Source organism: Miniopterus schreibersii, assembly GCF_964146895.1.
Source record: "Miniopterus schreibersii genome assembly, chromosome: 6".
NCBI classification, from domain to species: domain Eukaryota; kingdom Metazoa; phylum Chordata; class Mammalia; order Chiroptera; family Miniopteridae; genus Miniopterus; species Miniopterus schreibersii.
The window spans coordinates 56,806,952-56,834,823 of NC_138107.1; the positions used below are offsets into that span (position 1 = coordinate 56,806,952).

The window sequence follows — 27,872 nt, forward strand, 5'->3', positions numbered from 1 at the left end:
CAGTTTTTCTTCCCTATTTAGTAGACTACTTGTGGGAAAAAATACATAGATTGTAACTACTATCCTGGAGATGTGAGTCTAGGTAATTAGATTTCCTTCAAAAAATGTTTCATTACATCTATACCATGACCTGAAAACAGCACATCTCCATTTTCACTTTAATGGGCCTATTTTCATTTGACCACAGAAGACATACTAAAGTAAAGAATGAGTATTAAAAAAAAGTCACAAGAAAATAAGGGAAGTTTATGCAAAGAGGTGACAGGATACCATGAAGCATCTCCACACTCAGCCCTGGGAGGAGCATGATGCTATGTTACAGTTAGAGGGCTGGGCTAAGTGCATGACTTCAACTGAGAAGTCTAAATTCAGCAATAAACAAGGAGATTGAAAGACAAGTCTGAAATACCAGGCCAGTGAAGATGATTCCAAAGTGAGAGGTGACAAGAGCCTGACTCAGGGACCTGGTTGTGAGAAAGAGAAAAAGAAAAAAGGACGGCCTTTGGGAAAAAAGCAAGTTGGTCAATTCCTTTAATTTGGGTGAAGAGAGCTCTTGATGGTCATGGGATCAAGAGATATAGTGATATAATAGAAAATGCAAATATCTGTCATTCACTATCCCAAATTTAAACCAAGATACAGCAATGGATGTTCATGGGTTAAAGCATCAGGTGAAATGATGACTTCCTAAAATTTAGATGCAAATAGGCCCATGGCAGCCACTGATTTGGCTTTATGTCCCCCAAAGGAAAAAAACCCAAAAAACAATTTACAACCAAAAAAAAAACACAACACACCCCTGGGTATTTAACCATATTCCTTGGCATTTACTCAAAGAGTTGAAAACTTAAGTCCATACAAAAACTTGCACATGGATGTTTATAGCAGCTTTATTCATAATTGCCAAAACTTGGAAGCAACCAAGTTTTGTTGAAGAGAGGTGAATGGATAAACTGTGGGACATCCAGACAATGAAATATTATTCACTATTAAAAAGAAATGGGCTATCAAGCCACAAAAAGACATGGAGGAATCTTAAATGCATATAACTAAGTGAAAAAGCCGATCTGAAAAGGCTACATACTGTATGATTCCAAATACATTCTGGAAAAGGCAAAACTATAGTCAGTAAAAAGATCATTGGTTGCCAGAGATTAGGGTGAGGGAAGGATGAATCGATGGAGCACAGAGGATTTTTAGGGCAGTGAAAATACTCTGTATGATACTATAATGGTATATACATGTCATTATACATTTATTCAAACCCACAGAGTGTACAACATTAGGAGTGAACTCATATGTAAACTGTGGACTTTGGGTGATAATGATGTGTCAATGTGGGTTCATCAGTTACAATAAATGTAACACTTTGATGCTAAAGGTTGATAGTGGGGGAGGCTGTGCATGTGTAGGGGTAGAGGGCATACGGGAAGTCTTAGTACCTTCTCAGTTTTGCTGTGAATCTAAAATTGCTCTAAAAATTAAAGTCTATTTAAAAAAAAACCCCACAACACAAAACTTGAAAACAAAAACCAAACAAGTGCTTTTTCCTGCCCTGACAAATCTTGCTCTGTTGGTTCTCAAATGATTGTTTCTGAACCTTTTTAATTCAAAATACATTATATCACGTCTTGTTACTGTTGCTGTTGTTATATTTACTATCTAGAAAACACAAAAGCCTAATTATATTTTCCTCTTGGCCACTGTAACAATTGAATAATAAAAGTTATTTGATTGTCTAGTAGCCAACATTTATTAACACAACACAAGAAAATACAGTAAATATTATGGTAACTGTCAAAGTTTTTTGTTCTACTAGTTCATGGGTTACATATGAAAAAAGCACTACTGACATTTTGCCAATAAGGCCTCCCCCACCCCTGAAACTTCACCATGGATGGATCACTGTGACAACTTCTAAATTTCAGGAGTAGCTTTTATAGGTTATTTCATTTTCAACACCTAAGGGTGTACAAACTTTTTCCTGTTATCAAATTTAATTTTTTTGCAATAAGCATCACCTTGATGTATGGATCAAAAATTTTTCTCCCTCATTTGGTAACTATTGTAGGAAAAGTGACAGTTACTTTGTTCTTTAAATTACTATTTCCCCAGCCCTGGCCTGGTGGCTCGTACACCGAAAGGTTGCAGGTTCAATTTCTGGTAAGGACACATACATTGGTTGCAGGTTTGATCCCGGGTTGGGGTGTGTAGTGGAAGCAACTGATGGATGTTTCTCTCTCTCCCTTCCTTTCTCTCTAAAATCAATAAAACATATCCTCAGGTGAGGATTAAAAAAAAAATTTACTGTTTTCCCCACCCCCAGTCTGGGAGGACTACTTTGTGTTCCCCAAACATGAAGATCTTGTTTGTTTGCTAAAAATACTATCGTGGAAAGGAACCTTCCCTGATCCAGTCTTCTACCCTAAGTATGAATCTACTCCATACCATACCTGAAAGTTATCCAATCCTCGGCCAATACTGACCAAAGGGGGAACAGCAAAGAGAAGTAAATTATTATATGCTCTCTTCATCAGCGTCTGCCTTTTCATCTAACTCCTATTTGGGATTCTCTTGCATGTATTTCACAGCACCCTGTACCCATCTTCAGATACTCTCCACAGTTGCCAGTTTACACTTGATGACTATCTGCTTCCTCCACAGCCAACATCACACAGCTCTTCAGTGGCACAGTCAGGACTTACTTAAGCCCCTGAGGCCCACATCTCTTTCTTCTACATCACATGCCTCCTGAATGACCTTGAAACCATCTCACTTTTTCTTGGTAGTCTTGTTCAGAAGGACTATGCAAAGGAATAAATTGTTGTTTTATCCCTTCTCCTGTTAACATAAATGAACCACACAGCATTTCACTTCCTTTCCTTCACTTTACATTCTGACTATATTCAGTAGTGACACATTTCACAACTTAACGCACACCCCTCCATTTTCTGAGAAGCAGCAGTAGTCACCCAACAGTATGAATCATACAGTATGTAGCTTTCTCAGTACTCTTCATAGACCACACATAAGCCACAAAGGGGGACAGTCTTTAGTAGAAATGAACCCTTAAAACAAAGGTTAGGCCCGGCTGGGCGTGGCTCAGTGGTTGAGCATCGACCTAGGATCCAGGCGATCAGGGTTCGATTCCCGGTCAGGGCACATGCCCGAGTTGTGGGCTGCAGCCGATCAATGACTCTCTCATCATTGATGTTTCTCTCCCTTGCTCTCCCTCTCCTTTCCTCTCTGTGAAATCAATAAAAATATAAAAAACAAAAAACAAAAAAACCCCCACAAAGGTTAGGACTCCACATTTGAATATGGGGCTCTATGCCTCCTTAAGAATCACCCACAGGCTAACACCCAGTGTGCGCTACAGGAAGTGGGATTCAGGGTCGAAATCCACAGACATCAATGAGAATAATCAGTACCTCTGCTCTGCCCTCAGAGCCGTGAAGAACCAAGCACTCTACCAAGTCCCCCTTCCCGTAGCACCGCCCCATCTCAGGGTATTTTCTCAGGACTATCAGAGTGATAGGTTGTGGACACAGAGCGCTTGCATGTCAGCAAAGCATCTGGTAGCCACTCAAAGCACAGCTGATCAAGATAGAGAATCTTGGGCGAAGTGACAATTCAGTTTGGTGACATCAGGCTTGACTGAATGACCCCACCCAAGGGCACCAACATCACAGAGGAGCAATATTGGCCTTGAGGGAGGTCCTTGCATAGCAGGACCGTCAGTCTTTGGTTAATGTTTTCATCAGGCTGTGATTATGATCACAAGTAATTCACAGCTGACGGGGGGATAGTTAGTTAATTGGAAGAAAGAACAGAAATTGTAAAAGATTTCAACAGGCTGGAATGACTGCCAGAACTGACCAAAACAACAAAAGAACCCCCCAAATTAACAGAGATAAAATCACCTGCTGTATACCTCCCAATCTTTTCAGCTGGGACAACTCACCCCTCTTCACAAGTTCTGCCAGTGACTCTGGCCTCAGGCTCTGAGTGGGTGAGGCTCCACGCCACTGACACTCAGACTTGCATCAATGTTCTGACTCTGGTTTCAGACTTGGGGATTTTATTCTTTGGAGTCCAGCTCCTGTCTTGAGCCCCACCCTCATTTCAGCAGTTGACTCTTATCACTTGTTTTTCTGGACCCAACTCTTTTGATCAGCTTCCTGGCCGGAGTCTTGTTCCTGTACACCAGTACTCCTCTCATCTGGGCCTCCACCTGCTCAGCCAGATAATGCTGCTGCTAAACATCTGACCTTCTAGACCACTGCTTATGGAACACCTCCCCAGTGCTACTCCTTACTAAATTGCCCTAGCTGCCTCCTGCTTGCTGCTTGCTGCTGGTACCGTCCCCATGAGCATGCTCTAGCCCATGGATCTATCTGTTCTCTGGATTGCTGTCTGGACTACATTCTGGATCCTAAGCTGATCTGATCCTGCTACTGCCAGAAACCCAGCTCTTCTACATGACAAGGGCAAAGGGGAAAGGTTTAAAGCAATTCATATTTTAAAGTCTTAAGGATTTTTTACTGAACACAAGTTCAATGCAAGCTGAAGGTGTGACAGAGTGGCTAAAAGAGATGTAATCTTGGTCTACATTAGTATAGCATACAATGAGGCAGAAAATACATGCATCGCCCGGCCGGGCGTGGCTCAGCGGTTGAGCATCGACCTGGGATCCAGGCGATTGGGGTTCGATTCCCGGTCAGGGCACATGCCCGAGTTGCGGGCTCGATCAGTGTCTCATCATTGATGTTTCTCTCTCTCTCTCTCTCCCTCTCCTTTCCTCTCTCTGAAATCAATAAAGATATATTTTAAAAAAAGAAAAGAAAAGCAAATACATGCATCTCCTCAGACGTAATAGTTTAGGTATAGAGTCCTTACTCTACCCTGGGTAAGCCATCTCTGAAAAATTTTTCATGTATGAAAGCCACATTTTTAAAGAGGAAATGACATAAAAGGAACACATCTAGGAGAAAGTAACCAGAATGACAGAATTCCTGACATCAGGTAATGCAAGAGTATTTGTAAGAATCAGAGCTGCTGCCCTAGGAAAGCAGGATTTGCAGGGACGGGGTTTCAGGTGCTGAAGAGCTCTCACAGGAAGAGGGCCCAGAGGCTTGCATTATGAAAGACAGCTCGGGAGTGTGCAGAACAGACTGGAAGGGGTGGGGTGAAGCGGTAAGTGCTGGTCCTATCTCTGCTCCTGACTCCGGTGACCCTGCATCTCCAACCTCAGTTTCCCCCAAGACTGGGAGGATCTGATTTCAAAGGCCCCTCCCACTCTCAGAGCCCAGAATTCTTCATCTTCATGCTAACCCCAACCTGAGAAAGAAGACAGCCACGGCCTTGACTGTTCTGAGGCCTAGGAGATAAGGTCAGGTCTTAGGTCTTCCAAGTGGCCCCTTCCAGGAAAATCAAATTCACCAAAATGATGTATGAAACAAGTGGTCACAAGCTTTGCTTCAGGAAATGAAAACTATAGAAATTCCCTAAGAGAAGTTGTGGGAGGCAGAGAAATGTCCACCTGCTCCCCCTGTTGCTCACTTTCTAATCCCTGCAATCTGTGCCTACCACTTTACGTGGCATGGTCTGATGTGATACGATAAAGCTAGGAGTCTTGAGAGGAGGCGCTTATCCTGGATTGCCCAGTGGGCTGGGCTGTAAAAGCCATCACAGGTAGACTTATAAGAGGGATACAGAAGGAGATGCGATAAGAGACACGCAAAGGCAAAGGCCATGTGAAAGCAGAGGCAGAGACCAGAGTGATGTGGCCACAGTCAAAGGACACCTGTAGCCACCAGGAGCTGGAGAGGCAAGTAACATATTTCCCCCCAAAGCCAGTAGAGGGAATTTAGTCCTACTGACATCTTGATGTTGGACTCTGGCTTCTAAAACCATAAGAGAATAAATCTCTTGTTTTAAGCCGCCAAGTTTATGGTCATTTGTTATGGCAGCCACAACAAATTAATCCAGAGATTTCCTGCTTAAATAAAACTTTGTTGTGGCTAATGGTGGGCAGTATTAACCTTTTTTAAGGGAAAAGCTTGAATTTTAATGTGTTTTTATGGCTTATTCCATACCAGTCTCAGAACAAGTACAGCTCTGCTTTTTAACCTGTTTAGGGGCAGGGACAAAAGCATCTTTAAGCCATTCTTCATACATATTTTACTAATAATCTTCCCTTCACATGTGATTTCAGCAGACAATAAGTCTACGCAGGGCAGACAACCAAGTAATCCCAACCTCTACCCAGAAGGCCTGGCTGTAGTGGAACAAATTATGTGGCATCTCATGGCTGCAGGAGAAAGCCTACAGAGCAGTGGAAACTCATCTTAATTCTTTGTTGTAATGTGGGCAGCATTTCTCCCCAAGGTCTCCTGGCAACAACCTGCTCTCTTCATCTTCATGCTAACCCATCATTCTTGTAGAATGATGAGTGCTACTGAGATGAGGGATATAATAAAATGACCCCTGAGCCTAGGAACCTGCATGGAAGGACAATGAGTGTCCCACAGACCTCCCCAGACTCCCACTGCCACAGAATGCCATCCCTGGAAGTCATTCTAATGCTGTCACCTAGAGGACCACCTGGAGGAACCAGATCAGGTTTAAAGAGATGGTTCCTCTTTTTTCTAATTTCTCTTTAATAAAAACATCCTTTCTATTTTTAAAACCATAAATAAAGGAGAAAGTCTTTTTAAATTTAGTGAAGAGAAAATGAAAAATGCATATGAAATTAGTTAAATACACGAGGCTGATGATGAGTCATTTGTCTTCTGCTCAGCTGGGCTTCAGAGCAGGAGAACATCCACTGTGGAGTAGAAGGAAGGGTGTGCCAAGTCCCTGGCCTACTTTCGGATTGTGCCACTTCCTAGATGTAAGTTTTTGGGCAAATCATTTCATATCTGTTGAGCTCTATTTTCCTCACTTATAAAATAGGGTGACTAAATAAGATAACATGTGGACTAGAACAGTGGGCGGCCCACAGGTGTCCATTAATGTTTGAGAAATGAAAGAATTAACTGTTCTGCATCCCAGACTAGACAAGTCGCCCCAATTTTTCAACTCTTTCCTTGAATGACAATGTAAATACTGTTATCTGTAGCTCTTCCAAGGGTCATAAGTATCTCCCTGAGTTTATAATGTCTAGGAAGAGATTTCTTTTATTATCTTGGAAATTTGAGTTGGCAGAGGCATGCTTTTTCTTCTTGGACAGCAGCACTTAGTTTTACAATCTAGAGATTTATGGAAAAGAAAGTTGGTCAGTTATTATGGGTGATGCATAACAACTATTTTTGGTCCAGGACTAAAAATGTTTTCTCTTCAGTCTAAAAACAGAATTCTGAGCAATGCCTCCTTTCTAACCCCCCCCCCCCCCCCAAGCCATTCCCTTTTGCTGATCCCCAGCCACCAGGAAAGCAGGCTGTGTGAAGTCTGGCCTTCACTCAGTGGTTACTCAGTGATACAGAGGCTGGGCTTTCCTGATGCCTGATCACCAGTAGAATGGGTCGATCCGTGTGTGAGGTTGGGGCAGGGCATTGAGAATGGAAACTAAATTAGCATCCTATAGGCTCTGGAGCTAAACTCAATATCCCATGGGCCCTGGGGCTGGCAGCCCTATGTATGTACATCAGAGAGGGCCTAAGGGATGATTCCCTTCTGCACATGGGAGTTGCCCTCTCCCATCCCCATAAGTACTTGATGAACCCTTCCCTCCATTCAGGAAGCAACACCTTCTACAGACGGCAGGGAGTTCAGCTTATGCTGTTCTTTCCTTCCTCCTCTTACTTTCTCCCCTTCCTCCTTATAGCAACTAGCACACACGGTGAGATGGTCCCTGCCCTGCCACCCCCCTGCCTCCATCACATTCCCACCTAGATACAGCCTCCTGTCTTCCCAGCCACCAACGCTCTCAAGCCTTTGGACACAGGTAAGCACTGCTGACCTTCTGATCCCTGGAAACCCTATTCCTTCCCACTGAGGAAAAACCCTGTATGAAATAATTTCTCCACCTCTCAGCCAGCTGTGTAGGAATCACGCACCTATGGCTTTAAAGCCTGGTTCCAGACACAGTCTCAAATGAACCCTCAAGTGTTTAAAACCAGATTTTTGTTTTCACAAGACTATGTGTCCCACAATAAGAATCCAAGATATTTTCATCATTTCTCTTGGGACTTATGAAAACAAAAGAAACAATGAAAAATGAAGCAACTTCTACATACATTTTACATTTACAGACTAAGACATTTCAAGGAATTTACTGAGAAAAAGGAAACATCTCTAAAGCAGGAGGAGATTTTTTATCTGCTTTTCTTTTTTAAGGACAATTTTTACTTCAGGAGGCTTCTGTGTCCATCAAATAGACGGTAGTATTTGTGACCATATTTGTGGCCTGAAGGCAACCATCTAAATCCTGAAAACAGCTGGAAGAGCAACACAGGAATTCTCGGTCTCACTAAAACTACAAAAATGGCAGGGGCCTCTCTCAAGGCAGGTGCCAAAATACTTTTAATCATGCTAGACCAAAGCCATGTAGAATACATGAAAACCAAACCTCTCTCAGCCCTTTGAGGATAGTCGTGACCAAAGTAGATGTTATTTTAATCAAATCCATTTAAATTATGATTTAAATTACTAAATAGGATGATTCTGTTTAATCAGTTTTACTTTAAAAAAATGTATTTTTGTTCCTCTGACATAACATACTTTTTAACATTCAGTTGAGAATGAGTTTCACTTTTAGAAGATACACTTTATGTATTTAAATCTGATTTACAAAAACCATACTCAGAAGTGCATCCCTCAATAATTCTAGAAGATTCTGTGCAAAAAAAAAAAAGTTTTAATATTTCCCTACTGCCCTTCCTTCTTTTATCTTCAGATTCTCTTTGCTTGCCCAGATTCCTTCATTTTTAAGAACTACCCATTCATTTGTCTGCTTGAAACTTCATAATTCTGGAGAGAAAGCCAAGGAATGATTGTCTTATCTCCATATAATGCTATTAACCATAGTTTTCATAGATAAAACCCGTAGATAGAGAAGAGAAACATGATTTCTGGAATACGCAATAATATTTTTTACTTTGCCACCCACCACAGTGGCTTTCATTGGCTCTCATTACCCCTTAATTTGTTCATGTGCCATTCATTATGCCTGAAGTCAACCTTCTAAGAGGGCATATTAGGAGCCAGGCACTGGGCTGAGCACACGTAAGGATTCAGACCAGACAAAGCTCACAGTTCAACAGAGAACACAGATAGTACATAGTTATTGTACGAATAACCATATGACAATGAGAGCTTTGAAAAAATGCAAGGTGGTAGGGCAACTTCATGCAGACTGGGAGGGAGAATGTCAGGGAAGACTTCTCTAGAAAGTAACACTGTTTTTTAAATTACTCATAAAACTTTTTTTAAAAGGTCAGAGGGATGTATTGTCTCAAATATTATAGCAATTCCAAGGTAAGGTAGGGTATGGGAAAGAGAAAGCTCTAGACCCAGAGAGGTACGATCAGAATCCTTGCTGTTACTATGGTGCCTCGAGCAACTCACGGTAAGGGACATGGTCCCCTCATGAGATTATTGCAATGGTCAAGTGTGACACATATGAAGTAGTCAGTTCATAGTGAAGTCCAGTAAACTATGGACAATAATTAATAATTAAAGAATTTATGATTTATCTTTGACTTTAGCATGTCAAAATAAAGCTAATTTTCCATTCATAGTTCTGTCTTTACAAAAATACTCAACTGAAAGAGAAAATTCAAAATCTCACTAAGGAAACATACTATGACTTCCATGACTTTTTTCCACTTGGACCGGCCAACTGCTATCATTTAGCTGTACAATGGTAGATATATAAACAGAGACAAAAAGAACAGTTGATACATCTGTGCTCAACAGCACTACCAGCATCAGGAAAAGATTATGGAATTGGATGTTTTGAATTAGAACTTTTGAAACAGTGAACTCCCATAGGGCAGCTAAGTGATTTTTAGGTCTTAACCACTCAGCTGAGAGGGTGCAGGCAGAGCCCTTCAGAGGCAGCTCAAATTCACACAGCCCAAGAAGCATTTCCCACCCCATTTTTAGCTTCTCTTATTCTGAATTCCCTCAATACTTACAAATGCCCAACCCACATGACAGGGCTGGTCACACTGCTCATTCCTTCATTAGACACTCACTGTACCTCCAGGTACAGCACAGGCTCTGCCTTCAAGGAGCTCCTGACCTATGGTGGGAATGCTCCTAAGTGCTCTTCAGACTGGCAGCTAACAGCCCTTTATCCTTTTTGGCATAGAGCCCAAATCAGAAAACCAAAAAATATGTATGGTTTATGTTTTTAAGTCAAAAAATGAAGAATTTTACTTGGTCCTGGAAAAGAGACTGCTTTTACTCATGAGAAAAATGAGGCCCAGAGAGGAGGAATGATTTGCCTAAGGTCTCGGAGCAAGTGAACAGCAGAGCTGATGTAAGCCTTTAATTCATTCCACTCAGGGCTTCCTACCCCATTTACTGAGCACTCCTGTCTGCCAGGCATTGGGTTGTACAGGGAATGCAAGTTAATGGACCCGTCTCCTCCATTAACTGGACCTCCCCCTCTCATGGTTACAGGATTCATCTCACACACTGCAGCCTGGAGCTGCATCAGGTATTTCCTGCACTGCTCCACCAGAGGTTCCAGCTGTTCTGTGCTACGCCATCCTGAGGTGGCTCCTGGCACCCAAAGGCTCTAGCCTGCTGTGAGTCTGGCCAGGCCCAGGAGGGTCACAGTGCTAACCCCTCCTCTCACAGAGGGAGTGTCTTTGACAACCCTGGCTTCCACAGCCAAAACCTCAGCGCACAGGGATTCTAAAAAGGCCCCCCTCTGCCTGGCTCTGACTAGAGCCTTGTAATTTTCCCAAGTCCCCTTGGTTTGTATGAGCTACATGACTGAAGCAGATCACAGACCATTCTGCAGGAACTAGGGGGTTGAATGGGTCAAAGGTCAGGGGATACTCATAACCATTCTAGAAGGACTTTTCAGATAGAATACTTCCTCAACTTGAAGACAGAATGTCTGCATATGGAATGGTACTGGTTCAGGGAGAAGAATCTCTCTCTTATCCAAATGCAAAATGGGAAATAACCCCAAGTCATTCTCAGGAAATGGCAGCTCCCAAGTGGCCAGGGAATTAAGGAACGCAACTCAGAACTGCTGACAAATTACACCAAAGGCAATAGAATCAGACAGTGGAGCCTGGGACAGAAAAGGATTCCAAGGGTGGCTAGTGAGACTTAAGTCCTGCCTTTTATGGGAACCCAAGGCACCTGGAAAATGAGACCGAAGTACAAGCAGAGAAGATGGCAAACGTTTGCAGAATAAATGCATACATGGTTCTTTCATGCACTGCCTCCATTGAGAGCTTTTCTGGATAGCCCAGCCCTTGGGCTGAGCTTCCAGATCTCCTTCTGCACAGCTCTAGCTCACTGTGTAATAATTACCTGAGTACTCATCTGCCACATTCACTCCTGTCTCCATAGAGTCCAGCATGGTGTCTAAGACTAGTGGGCACCAAAAAATGTTAAGTGAATGAAAGAATGACCTGTTACACAGTGACTGCAATTCAAAGGTGCAGTGAGGGGCAGAATTAAGCGGTAGCCATCTGAGACTGGAGAAAAACAACAGTGAATGGACTAAAGAGCACTTCCCTTAACCAGTTTGAAGGCAGAGTGCTACCGGTCCCTGACCAGCCCTGAAGGCTCACTAGGCAGCTGTTCCATTCTATTTATGGGCTGAGGAGGCATATCTTATAGCTAAAACATATGTTCTCATACTTATCACAATTGAGTATTACACATCAACTCTGGGAAAGGGGAAAACAGCAGGTTTACAGAAGTGAGCTAAGACTTTCTATTTCATATACCAGTTCCATCTCCAACTCTACCTCTCTCTTAGAAACCTATGGACTCAGAGTCACAATCCCAAGTTAAAAGTGGACCAAGTCTTAGGTTTCAATGGGAAACCTTTTTTAATTTATAAGGCATATGCTCTCAGTGTGAAGTTTGCCAACTTACTTTTTCCACGTCTACATCAGCATCCTGCTTCTTCAAAACACTGTAGAAGAAAAAAAAGATATCAAAAGAGAACTGAGCACTCTGCCTGCAAACCACCCACCAAAACACCACCATAAAATTTCCATTTGCTAAAGACAATTTCCCTACAAATTTTTTTCTTGTTCACACAATTGTTGCAATGTCACAGTTGCTACAACACCTGTCTGAAACTGCAAAGACCTGGCCCTGTACCACCAAAAGAAGCTAGCATAAGGTTTTAACTTTCAAAAGCCAGGAAAGTTAAGAAGGGAGGTCTTAAATGAGTACACGTACACACACACACACACACACACACACACACACACACACACATCTTCAGGGTATCTACAAGTCACCCATAGTTGAGCTTTTATTTTCTAAGGTCTTGTTCAACTTACCTCTGGACTAAAATCTCCCCCAAGCCCCCAGTACATATTTGTCTCACTTCCTGTCTGACTGTGGGTGGGCCTCACTGTCAAAACCTTCTTGGGATGACCCCCATTTCCCATTAGCTGGGGTTCCCCTCTCTAGGAGGCTTGCCAACTCACCAGCCTGTACCAACTTGTCCACGGAACTCTAGCCCCAGGAGTACCTTAGGACCTCGTGCCAAGGCCCTGGCAAGGCAAAGCTGAGTGCTAATTCTGATGGCACCTACGCCCACTTCACATTAATCTTTGAAGTGCTAGCAGGGGTGGCAGATTTCCAGTCTGCTCATACAGTCTGCCTACAACCTGCCAATAGCATAGTACCTCATTTATTATATGCAATTTTAGCTGTTTGAACTAAATCTCCAGTTTTAATAAGGTGTCCAAAGAGAACAATATAAATGGTTGAATGGAAGTATGTTGACAATAATATGTTTAAGGCAGAAAGTGAAAGGTTTAAGGAATCTGAAAAAAAAGCAGAAGCAATTTTTCATATCTTAGTAGAGACTCAAACTTTGCTCAATATGATTCTTAGCATCTTTCATCCTGGTCCAGGGTTTAAAACATTCCCATCATAAATTACTATCCCCATCAACCCCCCCCTCCCAAATATACAAAAGAGAATTTGTGTGCTGTTTCCAAGGATGCATAATTAACAGTAGCATCTTTGTTTTGTTTAATCAAAGATGATTCAGAATGAAGGAAAGGAAAAATGAACATGGGGAAGAGAATTAGAAACTCATATATTGTCTTTTGCAGATGGGCATTCAAATCATGAACTCACTGCAGACATGCAAGAGAATCAGCATGGAGACTGGAGGGAGAGAATGTGCTAATGGGCATGCAATGACTGCCTGCACCTTAGCGACCCCACCTCACTCCATCTTTCTTGCTTCTGAGACATGCTGTCCTATCCTAACCAGCCTTTTGTTCTGGCTAATCCACTGGGATCTAGACATGGCCAAGCTGTAAAGAAATGGCAATTCTCTATGCCCAGAAATTTTAATTGGTCTCCCTCTAACTAGAAAAGAGCAATACAGTACTTTGAGAACTTTTCTCCAAAGGGAATCTCTACAGAGAAAGTCTGACTTCCATTCTTGTGCACTTCCACAGAAGTTTAGGAAGGCTGTCATTCTGATTCGTGGAATGGAATTTTCTATTTGCAAGGTGAAAGAGTTCTTCATCTGCCACAGAAAGAGCAGCTGGAGGATCATTACTCTTTTCCAAAGTATTGGGGAAACTTAATCTCTCTCATGCATGCAGCACAGCTGCAACCACACAGGATGCCCAATTCAACAGCAGGCAGTGAAAAAAATGAGCCTTCACTCCATGGCACTTCAGTAACCAGGAACAGAAGGAAAACTGGAAACCCGTTTGGAGCTGCTGGCTCACCCCTGCACAAGGAATCTTATCCACATATGTATATACAGTATCATCTGATTTCTGTGTCAGGCTCACTAAACAGATAGAGTTAATTAACAAAGACAATACATAGATGTATCATCCTGCAGCCATAAACCAGAAGGATGTCACTGCTTTAACTTCCAAGAGTCCCCGCAAGCACATGTGATCTTAGACATTTTTAGGCACTGGCTCCATTGCTTCAAAGAGGATAGGGATGGATGAAACAGAATTGCCTAAAAGTAAAATTCACATGGCAACCCCATCTAGAATGAAGAGTGGCATTTGTTTTAAAAAATCATGTATATCTTTCTTAAATATATACATGAAAAGTTGGGAATAAATAAATTTTGGTCATGATATGTTTCAAGTGAAAAAGAGGTACATTTTATTTAAATGACTCCTACATTTAAAAAAAATCATTTGAGAAGATAGACCAATTAGTCTCCTACTTTATCTTTATTTGAAATCCAGATGTTTAGAATATTCAAGTTTTAACTTAGCAAGGCTTAAGGCAAGATAGCCCCCCTTCACCCCATATGTGTGTGTGTACAGATATGGGTGTGCATATGTAGCTATACAGACATTTAAAACAGTTGACTATTGCCCGGCCAGGTGTGGCTCAGCGGTTGAGCATCGACCTAGGATTCAGGTGATTGGGGTTCTATTCCTGGTCAGGGCACATGCCCAGGTTGCAGGCTCGATCCCCAGTCGGAGGCAGCCGCTCAATGACTCTCTCATCATTGATGTCTCCATCTCTCTCTCTCCCTCTCCTTTCCTCTCTCTAAAATCAATAAAGACATATTTAAATATATATATATATTTAAAAATCAATCAATCAATAAAACAGTTGACTATGTATTCAATTGTAGGTTTGTGGCCATTAGGGCAATTTTTATGCTTTATTTTTTCTGCTGAAGTGGTGCTGATGTTTTGTTTGAGGAAATGACTGAAGTGACCTAGATTCCCCAGGTTAAAAGCTGATCCATAAATGTTGCAGATTTGAGATCCACTACAGGAACAGAAGCCAACGGACAGGGCCATGACCTACAGTAGTCCCCTCTTATCCACAATTTCACTTTTCAGTGGTTTCAGTTACCTCCAGTCCTAAATTACTGGATGGAAAATTACAGAAAAAAACAATTCATAAGTTTTAAGTTGTGCACAATTCTGAGTAGCATATGAAATCTTGCTCTGTCTAGCCTGGGATGTGAATCATCTCTTTGTCCAGCATATCCATGCTACATACATTCCCCGCCAGTTAGTCACTTAGTAGCCATCTCAGTTATCAGATGGACAGTGCTTGTGTTCAAGTAACCCTTATTTTACTCAATAATGACCTCAAAGTGCAAGAGTAGTGGTGCTGGCAATTCAGGTATGTCAAAGAGAAGACGTGAAGTATATGTATGTATAGGAAGAAACAGTATATACAGGGTGGTTCCGACATCCATTGAGGGTCTTGGCATGTATCCCCTGAAGATAAAGGGGAACTACTGTACTCCCAACTATTTAGATCACATCACATCCTCCATCTTTGGGAGAATATAGAAAGGTTTTTATTTTTAGAGAAAATCTAATAAAACTGAGAAGCCCTCAACTTTGAGCTCTCTCTTGATATAACCATCCCTCCAGCCCCCACCACACTCATATTTCCAAATGCCTAGGGGACATGTGCGATAGGTAACTACCAAAGGCACTGGACAGGGCAGGCAAAGGGATATCGAGATAGTCAAAGAGGTGTCAGACACATGCGCAGGCAAATGAAGGCAGAGGCCAGGTCGTGAGAGATGGCATATGTCAGCTAAGGAGTCAGCCAGTTAGGCGAACACTTCTGCTTCCTCTGACCAGGTATTTTCAACCCACCTCTATCCCAGGAAGGGGCAGAAAAATAGATGCAGCCCCCAGCATATTCCTGGGCGTAGCATCATCATTCCAATCTCACTAACCCTGCTGGGTCAGTATAATTTTCTCCTAAATTGGTCTTCAGGGTCCAGGACAAAATCACCTTTCACTCTTGTTTCGTTTGGTCCCACTTCTATGCAGAACTAGATTTCTTCTCCTCTGTTCTTACAGCACTTTATTCCCTACCTGTTTCATTGTCTCAGCTGCTCGAATGCCAGCTTGTCTGTGGCCAGGACACACTGAGTACAGTGCCTGCAGCACAAAGGAGGCTGGTGCCATCACTGCTGGTGGAGGGGTGAGGGTGATGAGGGGCTGTGACAGAGTATCAAATGAAGAAATAACTGACAGGAAGGACAGCACTAAATCAAGCCCACCCCACTCACTCCTGCATGCAGGAGTAGAGGTGCATGCTGGGAAGAAAGGGGGTACCCACGTATCACACACAGCATATCCATAACCAGAAGACAACCTTGTCTTTTAATTTATTTCTGTGTCTTTGGCTATAAATAAACAACAATGATACAATCTGGAGAATCTGCTGTTACGGTATTTTTAATATTCCCCAGTGTTTCCTGTTTTATTTTAAAAATGTGACTGAGAAACGGAGATTCAATAATACATTAGAGTCACAATCACATCTGACATGTGACGAAGGAGACTGAAGGGGGCCATGATGAATCCAAGAGTTAAATCATGGTTTAAATTTTGCTTAATTATTTTAAGAAAAGGAAGATTTAGAGAGAAATGAGGTGTAAATCCTCTCTATTCCCAATTCAACCCTTTTCACTACTTGCAAAAGATTTAAAATATTCATTGACCTGCCAAAAACATCTGCACATTAGTAGACACGTCTTCACATATTCACATCTGAATGGCTTCTTTCTGCTCCAACGATCATGGCTCTATTCAATCAAAACTAAAGTGAGAACCTCAGAACTATACGTGGTGTGATGTCAGTGATGACTGGGGATAAAATAGTCATTTGACAGCAGCTTCTATATCAAGCGTGTCAACGGGGGCAGTGTTCCTTCCTTCAGTTATTCTTAACTGAGGGCCCAAGGCACAAAAAAGACCAGGCAGGGACAGACTCCGCCACAATTCCAAAGAAAGCCGAGATGCATACAGAGAGCACACAGAAGCTCCTTAATGTCCTCTGGCGCAAGGGTGGCCCCTGGCTCCCTGCCTGAGGCTCAGGAACAGGCCCACTCTCACAGTGGCCTCCCAGATGCCTCCACAGCTGCGTAGACATGAAGTGCAGTGTTTGGGACCATCCGTGCTCAGGGTTGCCACAATCTCCTGTGTGAGCGATAGTTGGGGCGAGGCCCGGATACAGGACCCAGCTCAGACAAGGCCCTTTGTTGTGGGGTATTCTTCACTGCCCTGCTCCCCCAGGAAAAATGTGTTTTCCTCTAGCCATTCCTTCTCACTGCATTCACCTGCACACTGAAACCTTCTAACAGGGTGTGAGATGGCAGCACCTGAAACCTCTCCTCCCATCTTACTCACCCTGGGAACAATGAAGTGAGTGATGAGTGCACATTCAAAATGGGGCAGGGTCCACAGCAGTGACAAAGTTGGTAACAAGTCGATGCCACCCAAAGGAATCTTCAACACATTGACATGGTGCTGAAGGAACTCAAAGGAAAGGATCTAATCTGGGAGAGGACAGCAAAGGTGGCTGGGGAACATCTCCGAGTCTCCCACACTGGGAGGACATCAATGTCGTATAGACTTTGTCCCACCACCACCTTGTTCTTACTTCTTTTCTCTAAATACTTATTTCCCTCACTGGAAAGGTAATATATGCTCATTGAAAATCCGAAGCCCCTAGTATGAGGCTGGAGCTTTTCCCTGCTGGCCAGCTTTTCTATGCATGTAGAAGTGGTCACACTCTCCTGCAGCCCCCTCATCTTGCACGTCACTACTGGCAGCACATACAACTGATTTCAATAGAAGTGAAGCAAACAAGAGGGGGAGGCACCCCCCAAATATGGCAATGTACCCAGAACAATTAACCACAGGGTCTTTTTCCATTAGTAAAGTGCAAAATGTAGGCTCTACCACCTAAGGGTGCCTCTCACCACTGACCTATAAATTCTGTGTTTTGGAACACAGAATTTTGGTCCATAGCCAGGGAGGAAGCAGTTGGCTTGGAAACCAAGTTTCATCCCTAGCTATTTATCTGCTCTGTGAATGGGTGGAGGGAAGGGGGTGTAGCAAGGGTCACATATTAAAACACCCACAGGGGCCAGACCAGCAGGTAGAATAAACGAATATAGCAGGTGCAATGGAGCTGGGGTGCTGAAGAGCCCTCCCCATCGCAAAAGGACAGCTGCCACGCTGCCTGGGCAGGCTGTTGTCAGGAGAGAATACAGGCTTAGTTTTGCCAGAACTTCCCGTTTTTTTCAAGAGAAGCTAGAAATCTCAGTTTTTATACAAAAATGTGCAATCTTAAAGTGCCGGTTTAAAATTTTTAAATGTACCATGTGGCCCAACCAAACATAAATGAGGGTATTATCCACCACATAGACTGATTTGCTACTATCTTTGTAAGTCATTAACATCTATTCCATGGTTTCTCTTTCTTTTAAATAGGAAGTAGGCTGCTATCTGCCCTCCACTGGGGGTTTATTTAAGAGCACAGAAGGGGTTTTATTATCATATAATCCAAGTACATTCAGATGCAAAAAGCAGGGTAACACACAATCTGCCTCCCCCTGTAAACCAGGGTTATGTAAATGCTTATACATGGGCTTGACATTTGGTAGAATTATTTGAAATGTACACTTAGGCATGTTAGCTTCTAAATAAACAAAAGAGGAAAATTGTAATAGCCTTAGAGGATGAGGGTGTGACCAACTGGATCCAGTGGTAGGGCGAAAGCCTGGCTGGACGGACTCTGATTTTTAAACAAATACTGTGTAGTCACAGGCAGTGTAGACAATACCTCTCAGGAAGCACTGCTACAGAGGGCAGCAGGGGAGTGGCGTGGTTGCCAGAGGAGAACACAATGAAGGTGAAGATCATGGATTTTAAAAATTGATGAAATTACAAATGTTTGTATGTTGATGGAATACATCACGTTAAATCAAACAAACAAATATGAGTACCAACCGAAGGAACTGCGTCTGCGAAATACTGGATAGTGTTGGGTGCAGTAAAAATTTTATTAGTAAGAGTTAAGAAGCCAAGATCTAGTAACACAGGTTTTTCCTAAACAAGAAGTCAGAAAAAAAGAAAAAAAATCTTTACTACAACACACATTGCCCCACATTTTATACTGTGCCATTTCCGTATTTGTCCTTTTTAGCCTACTTCTAGCACAGTCTCTCTTTGCTAAAATACATTAGTTGCCATGGAAACGATGTCATAGTGTGTGAAACCATTTACTGTCCTTGGAAAGGCATTCATGATAAAATTGAACAGTGGCATGTTTAAAAAAAGAGATCCAACAGAAAGCAGTTGTGTAAGAATACAAGATCTCAAAATCATGACCTCAAAGTAAGTATTCCTCTACCACCACCATCATATGTCCCAGTTTCCCCCACATCAATCAGAGAAGCATTTTCCTCCTCATGTGCGCCCAAGTGTACCTACACAAAATCTCTGGCCTGCTAGGGAAAACAATAGACCCCCTGTAATGCACTCTCACCTCCCTGTTAGGGAGGGGCTTCGAGACTATAGAACCAGAAGGGCTTGTGGGCGTGACACCACCTCTGCTTTGCGGAGGGTTTAGTCCTGTGATACAGTCTGCTGTCCAACTTTGTTATTAGAGATAGAAATGACATTCAGGACAGAGATTTGGATTTGAATTTCCTTATTGCCATGGATTAGCAAGCAAGAAACTCCCTCTTTTTTTCTGTCATCAACTCAAAGAAAACCATGTTCATTCCTTTGAGAAAACATATTAGCAGCTCTCATGTGCGATATTAGCAAAGAAAACAGATGGGTAAGGTATGTGTTCCGTAAAAGCTTAAAATCCAGTGGGAGCCAGGTGGATGAGGGTGGGAGCATGAAAAGCCTCCTGGGCCATAGTTGGGAGCCGGACTTTATGTAATAGGAAGACAGTGAGGGGTTTTACCCAGTAATGTGATCTGACACAGATTTTTAAAAGCTCACTCAGCTGTTGTGGGAGCGGGATTGAAAGTCAACAGTAAGGGAAGGCAGAGCTGTAATGTTATCAGAATAGTCCAGACAAAAAAGGATGGTGCAAAGGAGATGGGAAAATGTGATCTCTAACTAGGGTAACCTTACACCTTGGCTTGTTTGTGAAAGTGCTAGATTACACCTATTGTTCCAACAGCCAGTTGGATTAAGCATTTGTCCAGAAGTTTCATTTTTTAAAACAAGTGTTATTATTAATAGTTGCATTAAAATGTATTTCCAGCTTCTGCCATAGTCTTGCCTGCCAGGGGGTGAGACACATGCATGGTGAAGAGAATTTTCACCTTAATGTGTGATTGAGTCTGAAAGGTGACCAATGACAATCCATCTCTTTTCCTGCCCTTTCCAATCTTGGCTTAAATAAACACCTCCCTTCCAAGGACAACATGCAGGATGCTCACCAATAAAACATAAAGCACCTGGACATGAGCAGCTAAGGAGAGCTAACTCCTCCAGCCCCGAGTCTACCAGACACTGGATAATGTTGGCCAGCTGTGCTATACTGGCCAGCAAGTTACAGGTTAGGTATCCATGACATATTTGTGGGAGGTAGGCCTTCTCAAGAATGTGTAAATGCTCTCATTACAGTATTTTTGGTTTTTTAAAATCATTTATTGATAGTTATGCTATTTTACTTTGCAATATCCCTTTTAGTAGCAATGAGCTAAAAAATTAAAATTCAATGAAAAATTGAGTGCTGAATTTCTGTTTTTCAAGAAAGGTGATGATGAACATTAACTGGCACAAAATGTTTACTGATATTTATTAACCACCATAGAAACCATAGTGTTATAATTTACTACATAAGCCATAAATCTGAGATGTACAAAACACAAGGCAGAGGGATCAACAGGAGTCATAGCAAGTTATAGGTTAGGTGTCCATGACATATTTGTGGGAGATAGGCCTTCTCAAGAATGTGTGCAGCAACTACTTCAAATGTTAATAGTTACTGTAATAGCACTATGCCTGAGAATGATGATTTAACACATGTGGTGACAGAAGGTTCACTAACACAGCACTCTTGGAAAAATGACTTTTCTTTTAGATCAAATGGCTGCTTTTCTAGGTTGATTCTGCTTAGTTTTGAGTTCAGGTTTTTTGTGCTTCTATGGAAAGTGAAGTGATAGCTTTGTTTTCATGTGTTGGTTTTATTAGCAGAAGAAAAAAACTTCACAAACAGTTAAGTGATTCTAGCTTTATGTAAGTATTAACTGGTATTTTAAACGGAAAAATTAATTAATTCCAATAATAGTTTGATTTTTTTTCTATTTCCTGAGAACAAAATAAAGCCTGGGGAGGTTTGTTCTGTCACAGGTGAAACATTGCATGTTATTGTGAATGCTGTAAATTATGGAAAGTTTAACACAAGAGATGAAATTATTTATTTTTGCAGTGTAGCACAAATACAAGTTTTGCGATGCTAAAAGTAATTGTCCTTACTAAATTAAGAAACCTGTGGAGAAGAAAGTTACTTGGAATTGGGTATGGCATATGCTTACTTCATAACTGCATTCAAACAACTGGTTATATCCTACCAAATGCAAAATAAACTAGAGATGTAGAATTCACAAATTAGAACAACTGAGCTTCAAAATGTTTGTCTCAGTGTTTTGTGAATATTCAACATGGTAGTACATGCCTTCTATTTTGCTGCCTGTCATCATCAATCAGGTTTTAGAATGTTTTAGAAATTACTCTAAATCAACATAGGTGTACCATAATGGTGTGAATTCTGCAAAGTTGGGTGCATTCTGTTCCAAAACAGTTGGGAATCTTTGATCAAAGCAGTTCCACTTCAGCTTCTAAAGCCTTTAGCCAATCTCAGTTATAGGAAACAAGGCTTGCTAATAAGGAAGATGTTGACATTTATCCCAATGAAAGCAAAGGAGGAACTGAACACACTAAATTATGAGAACTCAAGTAGTGTCCAAGATTTAATTCTGAAATTGTATTATGTTTTGGAGTATCTCAACTTGTGGCGATCTTTTGATGGTATTTCTGATTTTAACTGAATACACTTATATTCTGTACCAGAATGGAGTGAAATTATGAAGATCTATGATTTTGTGTCATCCAAATGTGGTAAAACATTTGGAAGGACCATAGAGGAATTTATTTTCATAAGTTTTGTCTTGTAAAAATACTCACTGAAGATAAGAATCCTGAATGGGGGTAAAAGACTGTGATAACATTTGGGCTAAAATATTTACAAATTTCAATATTAAAAAAATGTCTGAGAGAAGCTTCCATTTAGTAGAATTAACTCTCCACTTAAGTATATCTGTAGAAAGAGCTATTTTCTCAGTTAAAAATATTATGATATATACATAAATGTCAATTAAACATAGTAACAATTTCAAATATTAACTATAAAACACAACTCCGAAGATTACTGGCAACTCTATGAGAAAATTAAAAACCATTCTTCATTAAAAAAAAAAGTGACATGAGTATGAGAGACATATGGCTAAAAGGCTGAGTAAGGTGAGTGAATATGTACCAAGAATAATTAGTCTTATGTTCCTTTTAATGATTGGATAATCTTTATAAAAAGTGTTTTTGTTCTAATGTATATGGATATGCTTTTAATTTTTAGAAACTTTATTTCTGAGATTTTGAGTAAAACTATTTCATAGACCCAAAATATTATAAAATGAGCTGGTGGTTAATAAATCAACATTTTAAAAAATTCTATAATTTTAGTTATTTTATTTTTTTCTTTATCTTTATTGTTGACACTATTACAGATGTCCCCATTTCCTATCTCCCTTTGCCGACCTCCACTCAGCTCCTACCCCCCTTCCCTCTGGCCATCTCCACACTGCTCTCTATGTCAGTGGGTTATGCATATATGTTCTTTAGCTAATCCCTTCACCTTCTTTCATCCAGTCCCTCACTCCACCTTCCTCTCTGACAGCTGAGTGGCTCCTTTCAATAAATGTTATGGTCCTTTATCTCTAGGTCTCTTGGCTCCAATTGACAGATGAGGAAAATTATGAAATGTATTTACAGTTTGAGAAGATGTGCTCAAAATGTCACAGTAATTTTCTAGTAGGAAAATACATAGTAGGTATCCCAACAGGCAACGTCCCACCTCACTCCACCCAGCCAAACACACGCCCTTTTAAGCAAGACTAAAGATTTCTCTTCCAAAATTACTAGGCACTTCAAGAAACAACAGGTTTGAAAACATCTTCTTAAATGCAATATCATCCTTGTATGAATGTCAAAGAAAAATGAAATGTAATTAAAACGAGCTAACTGGTTCCCTCTCTCTTTGAGTGTTCTAGTAACTACTTATGAATTATACTTGGAAATGAACCCTTTCATAAACTCATGCTTTATTTAGTCCATGAGGATGGAATAAAAATGAAGAGCTTCTCCCCTCGCAGAGACTACAATTTCTAGTATTCACCCTGGTACCTTTAAAATATGGAACTGAAGGGTCACACCCAGTGAAAATTCTCGTCTCTAGCACTGCGGACTGTTCATTAAAGAAAGGCCTGAAATTCTAATACTTCCCTCTGACCTAAGGCTCCATAGCAACTGAGGTCCTTCCTTCTAGAGCGCTAGGAAGAACTGCCACTTACTAAAGAATGGGAAGCCCAAATTACACTGCATTTTGGAATATCTGGTAGAAAACTCTGCTCCTCAAGAAGCCAGCCCAGCCAGGCGTGGCTCAGCGGTTGAGCGTCGACCTGGGATCCAGGCGATCAGGGTTCGATTCCTGGTCAGGGCACATGCCCGGGTTGCGGGCTTGATCAATGACTTTCTCATCATTGATGTTTCTATCTCTCTCTCTCCCTCTCCTTTCCTCTCTCTGAAATCAATAAAGATATATTAAAAAAAAAAAAAAAAAAAAGCCAGATCGTGCCTCTTCTCCAGGATGAACCTGGCATAGGGATGCTAACCCATGATTTACTCAAAGGAAAAAACACAGTGTAAGAACGCAGGTAAGTAAATTTGCCACCAGCAGCAGCAGTGCAGCATCATGTTAAAACATACCTCGAAAGCACTGTGGCAGGTTTGAAATTTACACTTACTACTCAGCTATATACAAAAGCTGTTACTTCATTTCTCTGTGGTTGAATTCAACTTGATCATGACCATCATGTTTCTGCTTATGATAGAAAAAAACCCACCTTGCTACTTCCATATAACTTAATCTCTTTAGACTTAAAATTGTAGTTGCTTCAGGGCAATTAGTCAAATTAAATTCATCTCAAACTGCCTCTCCTGGCTGTGTTCCTTTCCCTTTCCCTCTTCCCCCCAGGGGAAGATTATAGACCACCAAAGGATAGGGAGAGAACCTGGTCCAGGTGCTGGCCTGCAAGCCCTCACTGGCCTCCTTGGGATGTAACATCCCTTTGTCTTTGAATGCTGGCCTCATTCTGCTGATGCAACTGGTGGATATCTGCAGTCATGATCCCAGCCCGCCTTCACCAGTGAGACTGGCACAGTCCATTCTGTGCCCTCTTCATTCTGGCCCGAGGCTTCTCCCACCCAGCTCTCTCAGCACCTCCACATCTAACTGAGGGGGCCTGCAGGACCGTCAGGATTTCTCCTATGCCACATGAGGCACTGGGAAACTGTGAGGGGACACCATCTCAGGGCTAGTTTCCACAAGGTACTTTCCTCCCAGAGTTCCAGACAGGACACAGGGTCCAACTGCTGTCTGCGTGCAGATTATTCTCCACCCACCCAGAGGTGGGGATCCCAGGGAAACCATTCATTTCTCAACTCTAGTCTCATCCAAATCTCTACAAACTCCATCCTGCAGCTCAGGAAGGTATTTCCTGCTTTCTGCAGCCTCCCTCCTGCATGGCTTACTGTACAGTGTATGCCAGGTCTTCTGAGATCTTGCTCTTTGGAATCCACAAATCATTTTTCTTCTAACAAAGTCTTCCTCTTTTAAAGGAAGGTCTGGGCTAACTGATCTCTGCAACACGCTTCAAGCGCCCGTTTTGAAAGTTGAAAGCTGAACAATGTCTTCTTTGTCCCAGCTTATAGTCTGTCTTCCCCCTGAAGTAATGGAATCCTTAGCCTCAATGAGGGAGACTCCCAGGGCAACAAGAATGAGGAGGAAGTGAAAGTAAATTGAATGTCAGTTCAAAATATTATCCCCACTAAATCAGCTGGTTGTAATGCAAGGTCTCAGAGGTCCCAGAACACTCACCCAAGATTTTTAAAAAGTGCAACATATAAGCATGTCATTCTTCTAGAAGACACCATTTATACCTATTTGAACCCAGGGCTAAAAGGGCCTATGCCCTTCAGTTTCTTGAATTCTTTTTATCTAATGTCCTGAACCTCTATTCTGTTAAGCGACCCTTGCTCAGTATCAGTTTGGAACTTCCCATTTCCCTGGGTTTCCTCTTCCTCGGGCCTTCTCACCTCTGTCTCTCCTCCTCCACACCTGCTATGTTTACTCATCACATCCCTAAAACCTCAGAGCCTTCCTTACCTTAGACATCATCGCAAATCCATCTCACTCCCCTGTTCAGCTGATTCATTTGATATTTCCTCTAATCTCTCAGAACATCTTCCTCACTTGACTATTTAAACTAATCCTCAACTCTAGGTCACCCCAAGGGCAGGTTTTCCATTCCAAAGTGATAAGCACTACAAGGCAAAGGCACAAAACTGGCCTAAGGGAACCGTCAAAAATATCTATAGATTCCAATGGGGCCTCACAATGTCTCCTTCATACTTTTTATCCATTGACTCTTTGGACTTTTTCTAGGTCTTCCAAGCCCTCATCTCATCTCTAAATCTTCCACCTTCAGATGATGGCTCAGTCTCCAATTTTACTGAAAAGTTTCAGGAAACTCCATACCTTCAAACTTCTTTTCACATAAAAATTTCACTGTATCTTCATCTATCTTACAGTGATAGTTACACATCACACATGTAAAGTACTGTGCCTGTCCTTCAGACATTCAAATCTATAAATATCTTTCTCATCTGTTCTGTATCCCTCAGAATTACTGCTAATTTTTATCCCTTTGAGGGCTATCATGGATTGAATGATGCATTGCCTCCCCCCCAAAAAATGTCCATCTGGACCCTGTGAGTGTGACCTTATTTGAAAAAGGGTCTTACAAATGTAATTAAGAACCTCAAGATGAGATCATCTTGGATTAGTGTGGGTCCTAAATGCAATGACAAGTATCCTGATAGAGAGGATAATGCCATGTGAAGATGGAGACAGAGGGAAGCCCAGGACTGCAGGCAGCCACCAGAGCCTAGGGAAGAGACATGGAACAGTCTCCCTCAGAGCCTCTGGAAGGATCTACCTTAATTTCAAGACTTCTGGCCTCACTGTGAGAGGTTTTTTTGTTGTTTTAAGCCATGGTTTGGGAAAATTTGTTATGGCAGCCACAGAAAACTCTTTCTAATACAAAGGCTCTTTCTATACTTACCATCATCTTGACTCTACCAACTCTTTGTTGATCCCCTTCTGTACATTATCCCCTCTCTCCAGCCTCATCAACATCACTCTTTTTAGTGGGTCATTTCCATATGTTCTAGCTCATCCAGGAGACACTGAGAGTGCAGAGAGGTGTCCCACTAGGAGACACAGAGCAGGGCTGTTGCCACAGCAGTTGTAGATCTCAAAGTGCACAGGAATACTGCTGTGGGGGTGGAGGCCAGGATGCTTCATCCCAGGAAACTGTGTCACAGCTTTGGAGGTGGAATCAGGGAAGGCACTAGGGTTTGCCTTGAGCCTCTCAGATCAGGGACTCAACACTTTCCCACACTGGGCTTTTCCTATATGGCATGGTTGGGCCAAGGCACAATCAGAGAACATTTGGGGCTACAGTTTTCCAAGCGCCAATCTTCCTTGTATCACACTTAGCTATAAACTAACTAGAACTTCCCAGGAATTCCTGGCACCCAGAGAGGCATCCAGTTTTGTTCCTTATACACAGTCCTTATAGGTTCTTCCCAGCCACACCTCACTGGCTTTCACTAGCAATTCTTGGCCTCTTAGAGAAATACCTCCAACTCTTGGCATTCTGAAATCAAGACCCAGTTGAATAATGACTATAAGACAGTGAGAATTTGTATGGTTAACCACACTAGTATGAAAAGAGTATGGTATGGCACATTATCTATGCTTTGACACTAACTTGCAGACAGAGCTAGGATTTGGGATCACTGGATTTTAACCCAAGGATGTGGAACATAAGGTAGAACCTAAAACATTAGGTGCAACAAAAATCTGGATTCTAAACCATGACTCTGAGCATCTATCAATGCAGAGGACCTAAAGTGTTATCTACAAAAAGAAAATTTATTCAAGATGCATCTCATCCTAGAAATACTGAAAACATCTAGGGAGACCTCCCTACTTGCACAGTTACACAGAGCACAAAGTGAATTAAATGAGGTGTGCTTCTAGCCTTCTAGTAGCTTGCCACTGAAAATGGACAATATTGACACTGATATGTACAAAAGTGAGTGAACGTGAACAAACTGGGTAAAGTGGTGCCATTATATGCCAGCCAAGGGCAAAGTGCGTTTTGTCAGTAGCGTGTGATTGCCCACATTTAAGCAAGTGGTTGTGGCAGTGGACAGGAGGGCAGGAAAAGCACTGAAATTGCAGATAACGAATGGTTAAGGAAGGAAAAACAGTTGACTACTACTTTCCAAAGACCATGGTAGCAATGCAAACCACGGTGAAATACAGATACCCTCCCTCTCTGTCTTGGCTACAGCAGTTGGTCTAAATCCACAGAAAGCGTTCTTCTTGGTCTCCATCCTTCAGATACATTAAATCTGGCATCCAGGTGGGAGTTAGGCAAGAGAAGCCATTAATGAGGAACCACACAGAGCTATTCCTAGGTAGCTGAGAAGACTCTTAATGAGAGGCTGACAAAC

At 41.9% G+C, this 27,872-nt stretch overlaps 1 protein-coding gene across 4 annotated transcripts in view; it reads right to left on the reverse strand.

Annotated features, from left to right (window-relative positions):
* Nucleotides 1-27,872, reverse strand: part of FYN (FYN proto-oncogene, Src family tyrosine kinase) — a 193,961-nt gene that overhangs the window by 154,813 nt on the left and 11,276 nt on the right. For 3 of the 4 annotated variants that reach the window (XM_081139626.1, XM_081139627.1, XM_081139629.1), the window contains exon 2: nucleotides 12,076-12,115. The exons of the other annotated variant lie outside the window; for it this stretch is intronic. The gene's annotated coding sequence lies outside the window, so the exon portion shown is untranslated. The remainder of the gene's footprint in view (nucleotides 1-12,075; nucleotides 12,116-27,872) is intronic. 4 annotated transcript variants of the gene reach the window in all.